Raw genomic sequence first — 16765 nt, forward strand, 5'->3', positions numbered from 1 at the left:
CAAACCATCTACTGCCCTCTGCGCTCCACGTGCTTGCGCCTCCTTGCTATGGAAGGTTAGACTGTGTGGTGCCTAATGTGATGTAGGCAGCATTTGACCAAAGGGTTTGGGGGTGGGGACAGGCCTGGCATCTTTGTGTGAGTGTTTGACAGCAGCGGGGTGAGGAGACACTGGAGCCCTGCAATGTCCCACTCTGGTTGGGATGGGCCGTCTGTGAAGAGAGTCCAGGTACAAGTAACACTAATCAATGCTCTTCTCTCCTTTTCAGGAGAAGAATGCGCATAATGCAGCCGAGTGGGTGAGGACTGGCGGAGGGCCGGCCCAGTTAGTGATTCTCAGCCACTTCGAGCAGGAGGCCCTAGATTTGGAGAGGCGCCATGAGCCCAGGTCCACCGGTGTTGGTGAGGCTGGGGTGCCACAGGCAGGTATGTTTGCCCAGCAGTGAGGTCACCATTGTTCTCCCAGCAGCCATGGCAGTGCTGAATGTTCAGTGTTTGAAGATTGCAACATGGCTTGACTATTGCTTATGGAAGGATAAGCGCATAAAGATCCGGGGGACAGGGATATACATTGACATTGTCTCCATGTTAACTGATTCAATGTTCTCATTCTTCCTTTCAGCATCAGCGGAGCAGCGCCGGGAGGAGGAGCAGCAGTGGCCCCCTCTCACACCTGAGGCCCCTCTCACACCTGAGGTCCCTGAAGTTTCACCAGCGTCACACCATCTCTGCCAGGCAGGCACCAGCGCAGATTCTAGCACCTCAGTGGGAATTAGATCATCGGCTAGTGTCCCGGGGCACAGCGGTGAGGGCACTTCACAGTCGCCGGAGGAGCTGGCAGAGACAGAGAGTGCCCATGGCGCCAGCAGTTGGAGGACTGCAGGGGACCAGGCAAATGCTCTGTCGGTGCCTGATGATGTGCCTCTGGAGTCGTCCGCTATGCAGCAGGTGCAGGAAATGCGGCCGGGTGTGCGGGAGCATCTGAGGGAGATACATGAGGCTATGCTTGGCTTGGTCTCTGTGGTGGAGAAGTCTAAGCGGATGATCGCTGAAGCAATGAGCCTCATGTCCGAGCGCCATGTGTCCTCTATGGAGAGGGTGGCGACTCTCATGGAGAGGCTCCTCCAGGAAACCAATCAGGGTTTCCTGGGGATGCACTCAGACCAGCAAGCCCTCACATCGGCATTGGCCTCAGCTGGTCAGTGCCAGTGTGGGAGATGGCCTGGGCACCAAGTTTCCCAGCTTGGTGCCCACCATCCATCCACGATGAGCAGGGATGTCCGAAGTGACCTCACGTTGGCGCAGCAGCTGCCTGTCTTCTCTGTGGTCTCCTCTCAGGGTGCTCTGGATGAGGGCGGCAGCTCTTCTGCCCCTCTGCCAGTGACCGTTGCATCCGGTGAGGCTGCGACGAATGGGGAGGTGCCAGCTGTGGAACTGGCAGCTCCCTCCCAGACGGGGCCAGCACAGGCTCCACGGGCCAGAGGACTTCCACCAAGGTCATCGAGGCCAACAGGACAGCAGAGTCAGCAGGCTGTCTCAGATACCACTCCGAGTGATGGGGCAGCACCAAGACGTAGCACCTGGAAACAAAACATAAGGCACCTTAGGCACACCACGGGTCATTTTGTTTCATTAAGTTTCTTTGGTTGCAATAATAAATTCGGACATGTCACCATGGCTGAGGGTGCCTCTTTTGTTCTGCAGGTGGATGGTTTCCAATAATGTAATGTGCGCATTGTGGGACATTCAGCTTTATTAACAAGGACCTTAGTTACTGTTCCCATCCAGGCAGATTTTGCACTTAGGTCTCAAATATGGAGCATACAGCCCAGGCTTGTCCTGGTGGTCCATATGTGGTGTGTTAGCTGAAGGTTCGTTGGATTAAATCGCCCCGGGTGTTCCTGCTTCCCTGGAGTATGCCCGGGTCAGCGTCTACCCCCTCAGCATTTTCCTGTGCGTGCTCAACCTCAGACTCACTGCTGGACTCATCGTGTGCAGCCACAGCCACTGCATTGACATCTTCATCGTCCACAGTGTCCCCCCTTTCCAGCGCAAGATTGCGGAGAATGCAACATGCAACCACTATCAGTGACACACGATCTGGGCAGTGCGCCCCCTGAGCGGTCCGGGCATCGGAAGTGCATCTTGAAAAGACCAATGGCTCCTATTGTACCACTACTCAGCTTCTGTTAATCGATGGCGGAGAGGCGTCATGAGCCACCTTCTGAGGGGATAGCCCTTGTCACCCAGCAGCCATCCATCCAGCTGAGCCGGAGCACTGAAGACACCTGGGAGTGTCTGAGGATGTAGGTGTCGTGGAAGCTGCCTGGGTACCTTGCACAGACTTGTAGAGTCAGCATCCTGTGATCACACACTATCTGCATGTTCATGGAGTGGAAGCCCTTCCTGTTGATGAAGGCACCGGACTCACCTGCTGGCGCCTTGATGGCCACATGTGTACAGTCTATTGCACCCTGGACGTGAGGGATAGATGCTGAGGGCAGCTGTGACCTTCAGAGCCACTGGCATGGGGTACCCACCCACACAGTTAGCTGAGATCTCAGGGCCAATCATCTGACAGATATATTTGACTGTCTCCCTTGACAGACGGAGCCTCCTTCGGCACTGCACCTCAGACATATTGAGGTAGCTGCTTCACTGCCTGTATACCCTGGCAGCAGGATAGTGGCATCTTCTGCAGCCCCTTCTGCCTTGGACTTCCTGTTGGCCTTGCGCCCCTTGAGCCTGCACCTGTCTTCCCAAAGGTGGCTCCCCTGGAGGCTGAATGTACACTCCTGGCCACCTCCCCTTTCTGGCCCTCCCTTCCTCCTCAGAGGAGGTGCCTCCTGTGGAGAGCACAACTCCCATCCCCAGACTAAGGGAAGGCTTCCTGAAACATGCAGGCTCAAAAAAGATTCCCCACTGCAGAGTGCTGACCTGAAGGTTGTGAGTCCAGACCAAGCATCTGGTATGCATTTTGAAGTATTGCAGCTCACACAGGCAAGTATCTGTAACTTTGAAACATCAATATTTGACTGCTCACACTCGCGACCCCACTGAGCCCACTTATCCCGCCTGTCGGTGAGGTTTAGACAAATGTCTCCTACCCGCCTGCCCGTTGCGCCCATGCGCCAACCCGAAGATTGCACAGATGCCGAGAAATCAGCGTCGATTGGTGAGTCAAGGGCCTTAAGTGGCCCATTGATTAATGGCAGGCGCGCATTGGAGAGCATCGCGTGCCTGCCCAACGATATATCGCAATAGTGCGCAGCGACGTCGGGTCACTCGCCCGTTATCACCACGTGTCATTTTACGCACATGTGTGCGGCGCCACACCAATGGGAAAATTCTGCCCTTAGTTACTTATTTTAAAAGGAAAACTTTTCTTCTGTCATTGTTTTAGTGTGCATTAATATGCACACCTTAGAGAATAATAAAGGAATGTCATAGCATATGGGCAGCAAAACTTTTTTTGAGACAATACTGCTCAAAGCTGTTACTGTGCACACAGATGTTTAAGGTAAACACATTGATCATCTCCAGAACTTTAAATTTTGTCCTTCGCATTCTTTTGGAAAACTTCCTGCAGAACAATTGTTCACAAACTGAGTGTAATTTTTAAAGTGGGGGTTTTAAAAGTAGGAAAGAGACAAATTACTGGAAACATATTGGCAAGTATTGTACATTCTTGTAACACTGCAGCTTCAAAGACTGCATTCAAGCTGTTAACTGTTTGTGTTGCCAAATATTCACTTGTGCAATCTTTCTAAAACTTTATTTTAGGTTTTTACTATCGACAGTCCCTATCAGGAAGGAAAGTGAGACCTGTGAATTGCATTCATGTCCCCGTCATATTGACAAACATGGGTCAAATCTACTCAGAATTCAATTCCTGTTTTCCACTACAATGTAAATTGGCTCCAGGTCAACAAAGTCCACGAGAAGAGAAGGACCCAGACTTGGAACTATTCAGATGGAGTCTAGCAAATATAAGAGGGCAGCTGGACTCCATTAACAAATGGCTGCCGTGACCTAATTGCTTCTGCCTTCCTGAGCTAGATTAATCTTGCAGTTATTACCCCAGCTTATTTGGTTCAAAGCCACCTTCTACATACACACTGTATGAAAATGAGGACTCTACCATAATGACTGCTGTGTGTATCGCAACACTCTGAAAAGAGAAAAAAGATGCAGGGACACAGTCAGTCAAGAAAACATTCGATAGGGGTAGGCCCAGGAGTCTGCAGGATGGGATGCTAATCAGGGAGCGGTGGCAGGTGGTTAGGAATTGGATATCATGGGGTGAGAGGGATTTGAATTGCAATCATGGGGGAGAGAGGGTTTTAATTGGACATTGTGAGATGGGTTTAGCTTAACACGGAGAAGGTGGGAGCGGCTAGCCAATTATGGGGATTTGATCAGGTGGAGGTAAGTTTGTTGGGCCCAGGAAACACTCCTGCTCCTCCTGATACACAAGAAGTGTAATAAAGGCATCTAACCTCATGGATCGGTCATTCTCACTTCCTTTTATCTGATGGAATTCCCCAGGTATGGGCATACTGGCTTGCATGCATTGCTAGTAAAAGTGGTGTTAGAATGAAGGCATGCAGCCACCTTGGAAATGTTTTGAAACAAACCCACCTCCTAGCAAATGTGTTGGTTGGGCACTCACCCCCCAACCCCACCTCAACAACGCCCCCCCCCCCCCCCCCCCCTACCGCCCCCATTAGAACCAGAAGTGGGCGGGTTGGGTTTGAGAATGTACCAATTTTTTTACATTCTCACTTGATCCTAACTCACCCCATTCTTTGGGAGTTAAGATTCTCTCAGCTGGGTTCCCCTCCTCTTGATGCCTGTGGATCTCCTAGAAAAAAATATTTATGTAAACAAAGTTTAGCTGGTTACTAGGTGAGATCAGCCAAGTGCAAATATTGTGAAAGGTGGTCAAATTTGGAGAGTGTACTCTATTCATATTATTTGCTGAAGAATTGTTGCTTCCCTTTACTTTTTGGTAATTAAAAAAAAATCTATTTGCAGCTTACAAAAGAGCTCCTTCATTGCTGGCAGTATTGTGTAAATTTGCTTAAATGTTAATCCATGAACCTTTGGACAAAACAATGCTTCTCTTAGGTATTCCCTGTACCTTAGCTAAAAGCACAAAGAATGGGAAAGTGAGGAAGGGCAGCAGAGTCAGAGGCAGCTGAGCTTTCCCAGGAGGGCTTGTTGTCAGCTGCCAGACATCTCCTCACACAAGGTATAACTTGACCTGAATAAAGTCCATACCAACTGCAAAGCCAGTCCTAAAATCCTGATTTTCCTTTAGCAACTGTGGCAACTTATTCAATTGTTGACCAAATCTCCACCATGGCTTCCAATCCCGTCTTTTGGAAAGCGTTTTCTCCGTTTATAAGTCATGTCTCTGACTTGCTGCGAAACATTTTTCATGGATCCCACCTGCACTAAAAACACATTTGAAGGGAAACAAATCTGCGTGCCTCCTTTTTGTTTTGCTTTACTGTCACGCTTCTCTTTTGTGATTACAATTGCATACTCCGCCAATCCTAATGCCTACTTCTCCTCATGCTCGTTGTGTGACAGGAGGCTCTGAGGTTCCAGCAGGACCTTTGGGACCCGAGGGGGCATTTACTTTCCCTATGTCATGGACAGCTTTTGGCTTTAAGTAGTAGGTGTGTGAAGGCCATGTCCTTGCTATCTTATGGAATACATGCAGTGTAGTGGGGTGTCATTGGGACACAATCAGGTGTGGGAACTGTTGTGATACACCTTTAAACTACTGTCCACCGCCCTCCATCATGAGACAGGATGTGATGTATAACCCCATGTACTCTGTAGACAGAACAGAGCAGCAGTCCTGCGGGTAAGATGTGTCCACATAGCCTCCCAGTTACCATTGTATGTATATAATCTTACGTTCAAATAAATAACTCACATTATTGTTCTATCAATCCTTGTATGATTGGTACATTTGCGCTAAACAGAAGAATGCAACGGGAACCTTGCTGATTTAAAAAATTATCTTCCCTTCCCTATTCCAGTACTGATGTTGATTGTAGTAGCTGGCTGCTGTTGCTTTTGACTTCTGGTAACTGAGCATAAACAGGATTCAAAACATGGCTACAGTTCTCAAGATCATGGAAAAGCAAGCAGCAGTTTCTTTATTTTTAATGGAATTCTTAGTACCAATTTGATACAATTGAGTGGTTTGCTATTTCAGACGCCAGTTAAGAGTCAACCACAATGGTGTAAGGCTGGAGTCACATGTAGGTGAGACCAGGAGCTGGATTTTCTCCAAGGAAGTGGGAGGCTCGATTCAGGAAATTTCCCAACTTGGCAGACCCACCTCCATGAAAATGAGACCTGCACACACAATTTTCGATCGAGGGAAGTAGGGGTGGGACATGGTTGATTCAGGTCTGCTGTCTCAGAAGGCAGTTGGGAAGCTGCCATGGAGGTAGGGGAGTGCTGAGGCGGGCTGGTTAGGAGACCTGCCTTGGTTCTTTGAGATTTTGGCCCAGCTTTATAAAATGCTGTTAGGCCCTCTAACCCATATTGCTCATTCTTCCAACTACACCCCCAAACCCACTCATACCCGCATGCTGCCTCCATGACACCTCAAACCTCATGTACCACCTCCATAGCCACTCGCCCAGCATTTAATTTGGGTAGAACTCAGGAGCTGTGTGGTGGTGAAAAAAAATTCTAAGATAGCTCTCACTCATACATACTTGATACTGGAAAAAGTCGCATTCATGAAACTCATTTAAAACCCCTCAAGTGGTCAATCTGTTATAAAAATGAGTAAACTTCTATTCAGTAACAACACCAAAGACAGCTATTCTTTAATAGCCTCTTAAAACTGTCAATATAAATGTGAACTCAGCTTCCCCTGCTGAGGTAAGTGGTTTTGGAGTTCAGCCATACATTCATAATGGGTTCAGCTATAATAACAGCCCTTGGAAAATGTTAACAATGAAGTCTATTCAAACTCTCAGCAACAGATGGTAATGTTTTTTTCTAAGCTACACCATATGTCTTGTCAACCAATGAAGTCCAGCAGCAGGTGTTTATTTTTTTTCACTCCGATAGCTGCAGCCTGTTTTTTTCATTTATAAAGGACTGGGGATTTAAATAACTTCAGATTATGACACTTAAACAGACCTTACCTCCCCTCCTGGAGCATTTCTGCCTCCTTCATAAATGTCTGTCTCCCACACCTTATCCCATGCCAGGGTTAATAGTCTTGGAACAGCGAAAATGGGGTCTTTTTGAACTCAGCACTAATTTCAAATGGCACTGCTGTTTGGGTTTCCCGTCTGTGTAATTCACATCGCACCTCTTCCTCCTGCTGGCAAAAGTGGCATCTGCTGGAAATGGGGGTGAGATTTCTGCATCTGGGTGCCGTCCACCATTTTTAAAGGCCTGCAGAGTTGGCCTGATTTTGTGGAAATACAGCCCCAGCTTTTCTTCCCAAAGAACATAAAAGGATTTTGCAACCATCCAACAGCTTCATGACCAATTTTACTGAAACCAGCTTTTGATTAAAAGCAGCATTGGGCACATGGGAGTGAATATTGGGATCTAAGGCAGTGGTTATATCCAGTTGTGATGTTTAGATCCAGGGACTCTCATCAGTATTTTTCGGTCTTTTAGGTTTCAGGTGCAATTGAAAATGAGCAGGAGGTGCACTTAAGCTCAGCTGGCTGCACCTTACAGGTCTGAACACATCTATACAGGTTGACTTAAGCAAAGCCTGAATAAATATACTTTGATTCAATTTGAAGTTGCAAGTTATTTTGCCTTTAATCCCTAGTGAAAGGCCTTGGTTCTATTATTAAAAAAGAGGGCACCTAGATTTCTACTCACAATAATATGTGTTTCAGTATTAACCTATTGTTGTCAAGGAACTACCTCTTCTACCAAACTACTATTTAACAAGGAGACTTGAGGCCAATATGTTAATGACGTTTAACTTATGTAAAGCATTTTGGCAGGGCAGTGTTGTCTTAAGCCAAAATGCACCATACGGCTTATATATGAATATGAAGCTGCAATTATATCACAGCCAGACAAATGTTAGGCAAAGTTTGATTTTAAACAGTTTACACAGAAAGTGAAAAGTATTTGTTATTATATGTTTTATGCTTTATATGTTTCTGTTGCTAAGTTAAGTTGTAATGGAATAAATCCTATTTATGGCTGTGAAAGATATGAAACAACTAAGGGGCTCACTTCAGCACAGCGACAGTCAACTATAATCTTTTAAAACGCCTCATCTGATGTCAATAAAATCTCAAATATAGCAAAGAGATGGTTTACCATTGCCTGCTACTTGGTTGGTGGAATGTATTCTACACTTCTGTGTATGTGCTAAAATAACAGAGGCACACAACACTTTGAACAGGTTTCTTAGAAACAGCTGTGATTTATTGAGGCCTCTAAATCTCATTTGCTCATTGCTAAAGCAATCCAGACCATGGTGTTCCTGCTGCCACTCTTCAAAGCCAGAAAGATGCTAAAGAATGCCCTTTATTATCTGTGGCCAAGTTTAGCAAAGTCTGTTTGAAATTCCACACAGTTAGGGACTATAATATTCATTAGCCTGTCAGGCAGTTCTAAATAATTCATACATCCTTCACTGCAAACCGAATCTGTAACGTTTTCTGTTGCTGCCTGTTTGACTAGAATGCCTTTTAGAACAGGAATGACAAATTTAGGCAAACTGTCTGTTTTTTTTCCCAGTGCTTTTCCTCTTTTACATTAAAAAGTGCATTGCCCTTGTGATTAAGAGCTGACGTGATTCAATTCTTCTGAGATGAAACCTCAGGCAGAGAATGCTTCCAAATATACTTTTGTAGAAACATGACTACTGGACAAACCTAGATAGAAAGTTACTATGAAAATATTTAGTCACTGTAATTCTCCCTGTGTCAGTAAAGTTCAAAAGATAATTAGTGATTTGTGTTTGAAAAGAAGAAACTTTTCAGCCAGCCTTTCCTGGGCAAATAAGGGAAACAAATCGCACAGATGCTTGGCGAATAACCAAGTAACTTGTTTTGTTCCCATGGCGGCTGAGAGAATAAGGCTTTTTTTGTCTTTAAATCTCCCTGTGCCAAGTTCTTTTGGATACCTTAGTTAAAATAGACCTTTAAAATTTACAAACAAATGGGACTTTTATCTGTAGTGCCAGATTACTCTATATTTTACACTGACTACATGTGCAAACAAAGTTTTATGCTGTTACTCAACATTTAAAACAGCACAAGTTATATGCTGTTGGCATGCCCTATAGTCACTGGGTGCATTGGCACTCACAATGCTGAAATTTGTATTTTATATGTAAAAATTTTGTTTCGAAAGTTTTTTTTGCTTATGTTAATAATCCTGGAAAAGAATACGGCCATGGTCAAATGTTAGCGCCATATTTTTAAAAATTGGCCATGAAATTCTGCTCCGTAGCACTACTGGTGTCGTTAGTACAGAAGGACCGACGTCTGCAGAAGGTGCACTCAGTTCTTCCGGTCATTCTGGTGCTGCCCATATGGTGTCCCATGCTGGGAAGTTGGGGGTAAGCCGCCATCTTGAATTGTTATAGCCCATGTGATGTAGTTATACACACAGTGCTGTTAGGAAGGGAGTTCAAGGTTTTTGACCCAGCGACAGTGAAGGGATAGTGATATAGTTCCATGTCAGGATGGTGTGTAGCTTGGAGGGGGTGTGGCAGTTGATGGCATCTGCTGCTAATGCCCTTGTAGGTGCTCAAGTTATGGGTTCAGAAGATGCTGTCATTGGAGGTTTGGTGTGTTGCTGTATTGCACCTTGTAAATATTACACACTGCTGTCACCATGCACAGGTGATGGAGGGAGTGAATATTTAAAGTGGTGGATGGGCTGCCGATCAAGCTGGTTGCTAATTGTCCTGGATGGTGTTGAGCTTCTTTAGTGTTGTTGGAGCTACACTCATCCAGACAAGTGGAGAGTATTCAGTCACACTCCTAACTTGTGCCTTGAAGATAGTGGACAGGCTTTGGGGATTCAGATGATGAGTTAGTCACTGCAGAATTCCCAGCCTCTGACATAGACAAGTTGGTGGAGTGGGCAGATAGGTGGCAGATGAAGTTCAATGCTGAGAAGTGTGAGGTGATGCATTTTGGTAGGAAGAACATGGACAGACAATACAAAATAAGGGGTGAAACTTTGAAGAGGGTGCAGGGGCAGAAAGACCTGGGTGTATATGTGTACAGATCATTGAAGGTGGCAGGACAGCTGGAGAGAGCAGTTAATAAAGCATGTAGTATCCTGGGCTTTATTAATAGGGGCATAGAGTACAAGAACAAGGAGGTTATGCTGAATTTGTATAAGACACTTGTTAGACCTCAGCTGGAGTATTGTGTACAGTTCTGGGTGCCACACAATAGGAGGGATGTGGATACATTGGAGAGAGTGCAGAAGAGGTTTACAAGAATGGTTCCAGGGATGAGAAACTTCATTATGAAGATAGATTGGAGAGGTTGAGACTGTTCTCCATGGAGAGAAGAAGGCTAAGAGGAGATTTGATAGAGATGTTCAAAATCATGAGGGGGCTGGACAAAGTAGAAAGGGAGAAGCTGTTTACGCTTTTAAAAGGATCAATAATGAGAGGGCACAGATTTAAAGTGATTTGTAAAAGAAGCAAATGTGGCTTGAGATAAACCTTTTTCATACAACGAGTGGTTTGGGTCTGGAATTCACTGCCTGGAAGTGTGGTGGAGGTAGGTTCAATTGACGCATTCAAAAGAGCATTAGATGATTATTTGAATAGAAACAATGTGCAGGGGTATGGGGAAAAGACAGGGCAGTGGCCTTAAGTCATAATGCTCATTTGAAGAGCTAGTGCAGACACGATGGGCTGAATGGCCTCCTTCTGTGCCAATAAAATTCTGTGATTCTGTGAACTGAGATGATTGATCTTCAACAATCAGGATCACCTTTCTTTGTGCTAGGTATGACTCCAACCAATGAAGAGTTTTCCCCTTAATTCCCATTGATTTCAATTTTGTCAGGGCTCCTTGTTGCCATACTCAGTCAAATACTGTCTTGCTGTCAAGGGCAGTCACTCTCACCTCACCTCTGGAATTTAGCTCTTCTGTCCATGTTTCTGGGGCTGTAATGAGGTTTGGAGGTGAGTGGTCCTAGCAGAACCCAAAATGAGGTCAGTGAGTCAGTTATTGCTGTGTAAGTACCAGTTGATAGTATTGTTGACAACATCTTCCATCACTTTGCTGATGATTGAGTGTAGACTAATGGGCTGATAATTGGCTGCATTGGTTTTGCCCTGCTTTGTGTGGGCAGAACATACCTGAGCAATTTTCCACATTATGTGGTCATGCTAGTGCTATAAATGTACTGGAAAAGTTTGGCGATGAGTGCAGCCCTGGTTCTAGAGCACAAGCCTTCAGTCCTAAAGCCTCTATGTTGTCAGGACATAGAGCCATTTCTGTATCAGAGCCATTTCTGTATCAAATGCCTTTCTCATTTAGCATTATGGTTGAGCCACATGCTGGAGTGTGTCCTCAATATGAAGATGGAACTTAGTGGTCACTTCTATCAAAACTTTAAGATGCATCTGCAACAGGTAGATTGGTGAGGGCGAGTTCAAGTAGATTTTCCCTGTTGGCTCTCTGACCGATCCCGTCTGGCAGATATGTCTTTCAGGTCAGCAGTGCTGGTACTGATCCATTCCTGATGATGGACATTGAAGTCCCCCACCTAGAGTATATTCTGTGCCCTTGCCAACCTCAATGCTTCTTCTAAGTGGTATTCAAAATGGAGGACCTGGAGCTGAGGGAGGGTGGTAGGTGGCAAGCAGGAAGATTGCTTGCCCATGTTTGATCTGATGCCATGAGACTTCATGGGGTCTGGAGTCAATGTTGGGAATTCGAAAAGCCACCCCCTCCTAACTGTCACCACCTCTGGCGGGTCTGTCCTGCTGGTGGGACAAGGCATACCCAGGGATGGTAATGGAGGTGTCTAGTACTTGGAAGTAAGGTGTGACTTGGTGTATATGGTTAAGTCAGTCTGTTGCTTGACTAGTCTGTGAGACAGCTCTCTCAATTTTGGCACAATCCCCTGATGTTAGTGTGGAAGACTTGGCAGAGTTGACTGGGAAGACTGTGCCTTTGTTGTTCCTAGGGGCTGAATATTTCATTCAGTTTTATTCTTATTTGACTTTTCAGTAATGCTTTGGTACAACTGATTGGTTTGCCATTTCCAAGGGAAGTTAAGAATCAACAACATTGCTCTGAGTCTGGAGTCACACGTAGGCCACACTGGGTCTCCCCTTAAAGGCATTAGTGTGTAGGTCACCAGAGTGAGGATGGCACTGGCAGTGATTGTAAAGATCACAGTTGCATTAAACTTCCATGTGGTTGGAGAGGGGATATAGTGAACACCTACCAGAATGCCATCCATCACTACATCTGGGAGGTAACAGAGGCCTTTTATGTGAAGAAAGGCAATTTCATCAGTTTTTTCTCTAAGCAGAGGCAACCAGGATGAGAGGGCACATGGCATTGCCAGGATGGCATGATTCCCAATGGTGCATGCAGCCACCAACTGTACACACATGGCTCTCCAGGCACCACATGTCAATAGGGAGAGGTGTAGGAACTGAAAGTCCATCACTCTATGATTGTGCAGCTGGTGAGTGACTATGCAGAAACCATCATGTTGGTGAATGCCCGTCATCCTGGCAGCAGCCAAAATGTCTTCTTTTTCTTTCCATTGGCATGCCAATCAAATGCTTTGGCTGCCTGGATCAATCGGGAGTCCCTACAATACTCGCTGGAACATGTCTCCAGATTCGTGGTGCTCTGCAGCACTCTCCACAATGGTGTCATCATGAGGGTGCTGCCATTGACACCAGGCATATGGTGCTGCTTTAGAATGAGGAAGGGAAGCAGGAGGAGGAAGAGGAAGAGGAGGAGGCAGGGGGATGTAGCTCAGATCCCTCTTCACTCTGAATGTACCTGCTCAAAAACCACTTCCCTTAGGGGAATATCTTTCACCACCCTGGTTTCATCACTTCCACCTTACCATCCATATGAGATACCCCATTTCAGAGTTCTATTGACCAAAATCCTGCAATTAAAACACCAACAGTAACTTTTCCATATCATATTTAACTAAAAGCATTTGCACTTACATAAACAAAAATGAATTACTCACCCACATTCTCTTCTTTGCCTGTCCTAATGCTCCCACATAGTGCTACCTCGGTATCTGCAGCATGACTGGTAGAAGACTGCTACTCCCAGCGGGAGAGACTGCAGATGACCTTCAAGAATGACTTTCAGCATCTCTTCATCAGTGCTGTCCTGTTGCCCTCTCTCTTGCTTCTGGGGCTGCTGTGGTTAGGCTGGCAGGAGTTCCTGGGTATTTGAAAGCATAAAATCAGAAGGGGAGGATTGGAATGAGGGAAATGATGTGGGATGGAAACCGAGAGGTCCATGGTCACACCATCTGTGACTTGCTCATCATGCCAGTTCGCAGGGTGAAGGTGTGGTGGGAGATGAGAAGGGGGCATAAGGCAGGAACATGCTACTATCCTGAATGTTCTCAGGATTGCTGGATCCCAGGGGGTTCTATTGTGGCTGAACCCATGATGCACAGTGAGCTCAGATGATGCAGGCATTCTTATTCCTGTGGGCTTTCTTCTACTTCTTTCTTTTGTGGGCTACCTTGTCCTGCAACAGGAATGTCAGCGCTTGTGTTGCACTGTGTCTGGGTAATATACCTGCCATAGCTGAATAGCTGGAGTTATGTGGAGGCAGCAAAAGGTTGGCATGAGGCTGGCAACATTGGTAGGTGTGTGACGATGAGGTTGAGTATCTTAATGTTAGGCCTGAGTCCTGAATGCCAACAAGTGCAGATCGCTGGCTGGTGGCGGTATAGTGCATTGAGCAGAGTGCATGGTTAGTGGTGTGGGGTGGTGAGGGGTGGGGGACTGTGGGGTAGGAGATATCATGCGAAGATGCATTCAATGACCTTTCCCATCCAGTTGAGGTCATTGAACTTGTTCTGGCATGGCTGCCATGTCCTCAGGGCCAGACTCCAGGAATTGACATCCCAGGCCACCTGTTCACATTCCTTTCAGAGGGCATTCCTTCAGAGCCTCCTGGTCCTGCGTGGAAACATGGTCTCTTTCCTCCTGTTGACCTCCATGACTAAGGCTGTCAGCACTGCATCCATGAACTGCAGAGCCCTCTCTCTGCCCTGGTTCTCCAGCTCTTTTGTTTCCAAATGCAGACAGTTGCAGTACTGGCAGTATCAGCTTCCTTTTACTCAGCACAGCTCTCCTTTAAGATGGGTTAACTGCCTTTAGGAGCTGGAGGCTAGCTGGAACACATGCAAGCCTCACATTTTGCTAGGTACCCCATTGAATGTTCAGCATTGGTGCAGATTGGCTACAATCATGGAAATGAGGAAGTTTGTGTATTAGCTCAACAAGACTGCACAAGGACAAGTCACGAATCATGACAGCCGAATCCAAGAACAGGAGCAGGTGAATTTACAGCCCTTCCACTTTTTAACTGACAATAATCTTCCAGGTTAGAGATAGGATCCTTTCTAATATATAAATAAAGTATACATCAGTAAGAATATTGGCAGGAGGGTAAATGGAAATAACTCCATTATTAACTCATGGAACTTCTTTGCTGTTCTTTATTATCACAGCGAAGATAACGAGGATGTGAAATACCACGTGGTGAGTTCGGCTCAATTTGCACCAATGTATCGGGATTTGTGCTCATCTCCGCGGAGCTGAATCTGCCAGAATTTTGTTTGTCTACTTGCATATATCACCATTAAAGGAGCCTCTAGTGAAAATCCTGTGTAATGTCAGAGCCTCGTACCAGTAGGACACAATTCCATGCTGCCCAGATACAGGCTCCAGAGATGCAGCCGGCATGTGTTCCTTCCTAGGGCCAAGCTTCCAATTAGAAGAGGGCCACCTCAGTCGACTGAGTCAATTAATCATCCCTTGCAATACAACTAATTGGGTTGCAGCTATGAGAAGCACTAGAACAGAAAAAAGGCATAGCTGGTCACACAAGAGAAAGAGTAGGCTGGCTTCTGTTCACTTTGAAAGCCTATTAAAAGAGAATTTTCACTTCTGTTGGAGTTTGTCATTCAGGGAGATTAAAGCCAAATAGGCAAGGATGCAATTATTTTGTGCTGGCCTTAATCAGGTGACCACGTGAAGCTATCTATTGACACACTTTTCATCCTCAAAGAGCTTAGGGAGAGTTAAATATATTGTGATGTCTTCCAGAAAATCCCTTGTTGATATCTAATATGCTTGCAGGTGGTCACACATAATCTGTACACTCAAGGAGTGGAAGCCTATTCAGTTGAGGAGGGCATTGACTCATAAACTCATAAAATAAAGTAAGCACCAACTATTCTATCCTAGACCTTGGAAAACCCAGCAATTTTGTAAAACTGAATGGCCACATCTCAGTGGTGCCTTGCTGTGATGCCATACTGGATGAAGTCCTCAGTCCTCCTGATATGTGTGCCAGTCACCAGTGAATGGATACCTCAACACAGCCCTGACTGAGATATGAGATTTTCAATGGCTGTCTGAAATGACTCGGTGCCACAAAGTTCGAATGCAGTTAACACCTTCATAGCATTAGGCAAATGTGTTCCCAGGTCTTCATGCAGTAGGTTGAAGAATTTAGTAGGTAAGGAAAATGAATTGTCCCAATTTAATGCTGATGAACTACTGAAAACAACATTGGTTTTCAGGGCCTGCAGGTTTAATATTTGTTGATAAGCTAAATAAAGTTTTCAGGAATACATGAAACCCCTTGACTTTCTGTCATACAAGCATACTTCAGGTGACTGTCATCAAGATTTATAATAATACACACTGAAACATCAAATCAGTGTTTCAAATTCATTAAACTATCTACACCTGGCATTCCTCTGCAAAATTTAGCAAGAAAAGTAAACTTGAGCAAAGGGTGGTGGAATGTTGTGAGAAAAGACCATAGGGTACTGGACTATGCTCAGCGTTGTTCAGAACATTCTGGCCCCATGAATATGAGGGCTTCCAGCTACCAGGAGAGCAATGAGGACTGTAGTTGTTTTTGACTGAGATCATGAACATAATGTCCATGGCTACTATACTATGGTTTAGGATGTATAGGTAGAGATTTAGGAGGACAGGTGACTTTGGCAGCTTGTGAGTTGGATCAGGTATAATCTCAGTTGCAGGATTGCCACAATATTATCAGCATTATGGAGAAGTAGTTCATGTGAATGTTCAGACTCAGCAGTGAGATTTTTTTACCAGCAAGGAACTACAGGGACAATAAGTTGTGGGAATTGCATGAGCAGTGATTTGGATGGCGACTGCTTTCCCAAACTTCAATGCTACAGGGTCTTCCCAACCATGTTCAGGGGACAATGCACAAGTAGGCTGCTCTGTTATAAATGAGACCAGTTTGCCTGAGAAGGTTTGTAAAATGATAAAGGAATGTTGCATGATATTACATAGGTAATGATCTTACATGTTTGAAACAGGATAGGAGTCAAGATGCGTCGGCCCATACCCTGCTTCATTCTGTTCCCACTGAACCCTAATTCCTAATGTTCAGCTCTTCCAGATCATCTCCTAAATCTTTATTATTGAGCAGCGCTTAGCAGAACGTAGCAAACTACAAACTATACACTAAAAACACTGCACTGAGAAATAAAAG

At 45.5% G+C, this 16765-nt stretch overlaps 1 long non-coding RNA gene across 1 annotated transcript in view; it reads left to right on the forward strand.

Moving 5' to 3' along the window:
- The window catches only part of LOC144681319 (uncharacterized), a 30974-nt gene extending 15547 nt beyond the window's left edge, over positions 1–15427 (forward strand). The window contains exons 2-3 of the long non-coding RNA XR_013576759.1: positions 5148–5253; positions 15364–15427. This is a non-coding gene — a long non-coding RNA (uncharacterized LOC144681319). The remainder of the gene's footprint in view (positions 1–5147; positions 5254–15363) is intronic.
- The last annotated feature ends 1338 nt before the right edge of the window (positions 15428–16765 follow it).

Source organism: Cetorhinus maximus, chromosome 6 (genome assembly GCF_964194155.1).
Source record: "Cetorhinus maximus chromosome 6, sCetMax3.hap1.1, whole genome shotgun sequence".
NCBI classification, from domain to species: Eukaryota; Metazoa; Chordata; class Chondrichthyes; order Lamniformes; family Cetorhinidae; genus Cetorhinus; species Cetorhinus maximus.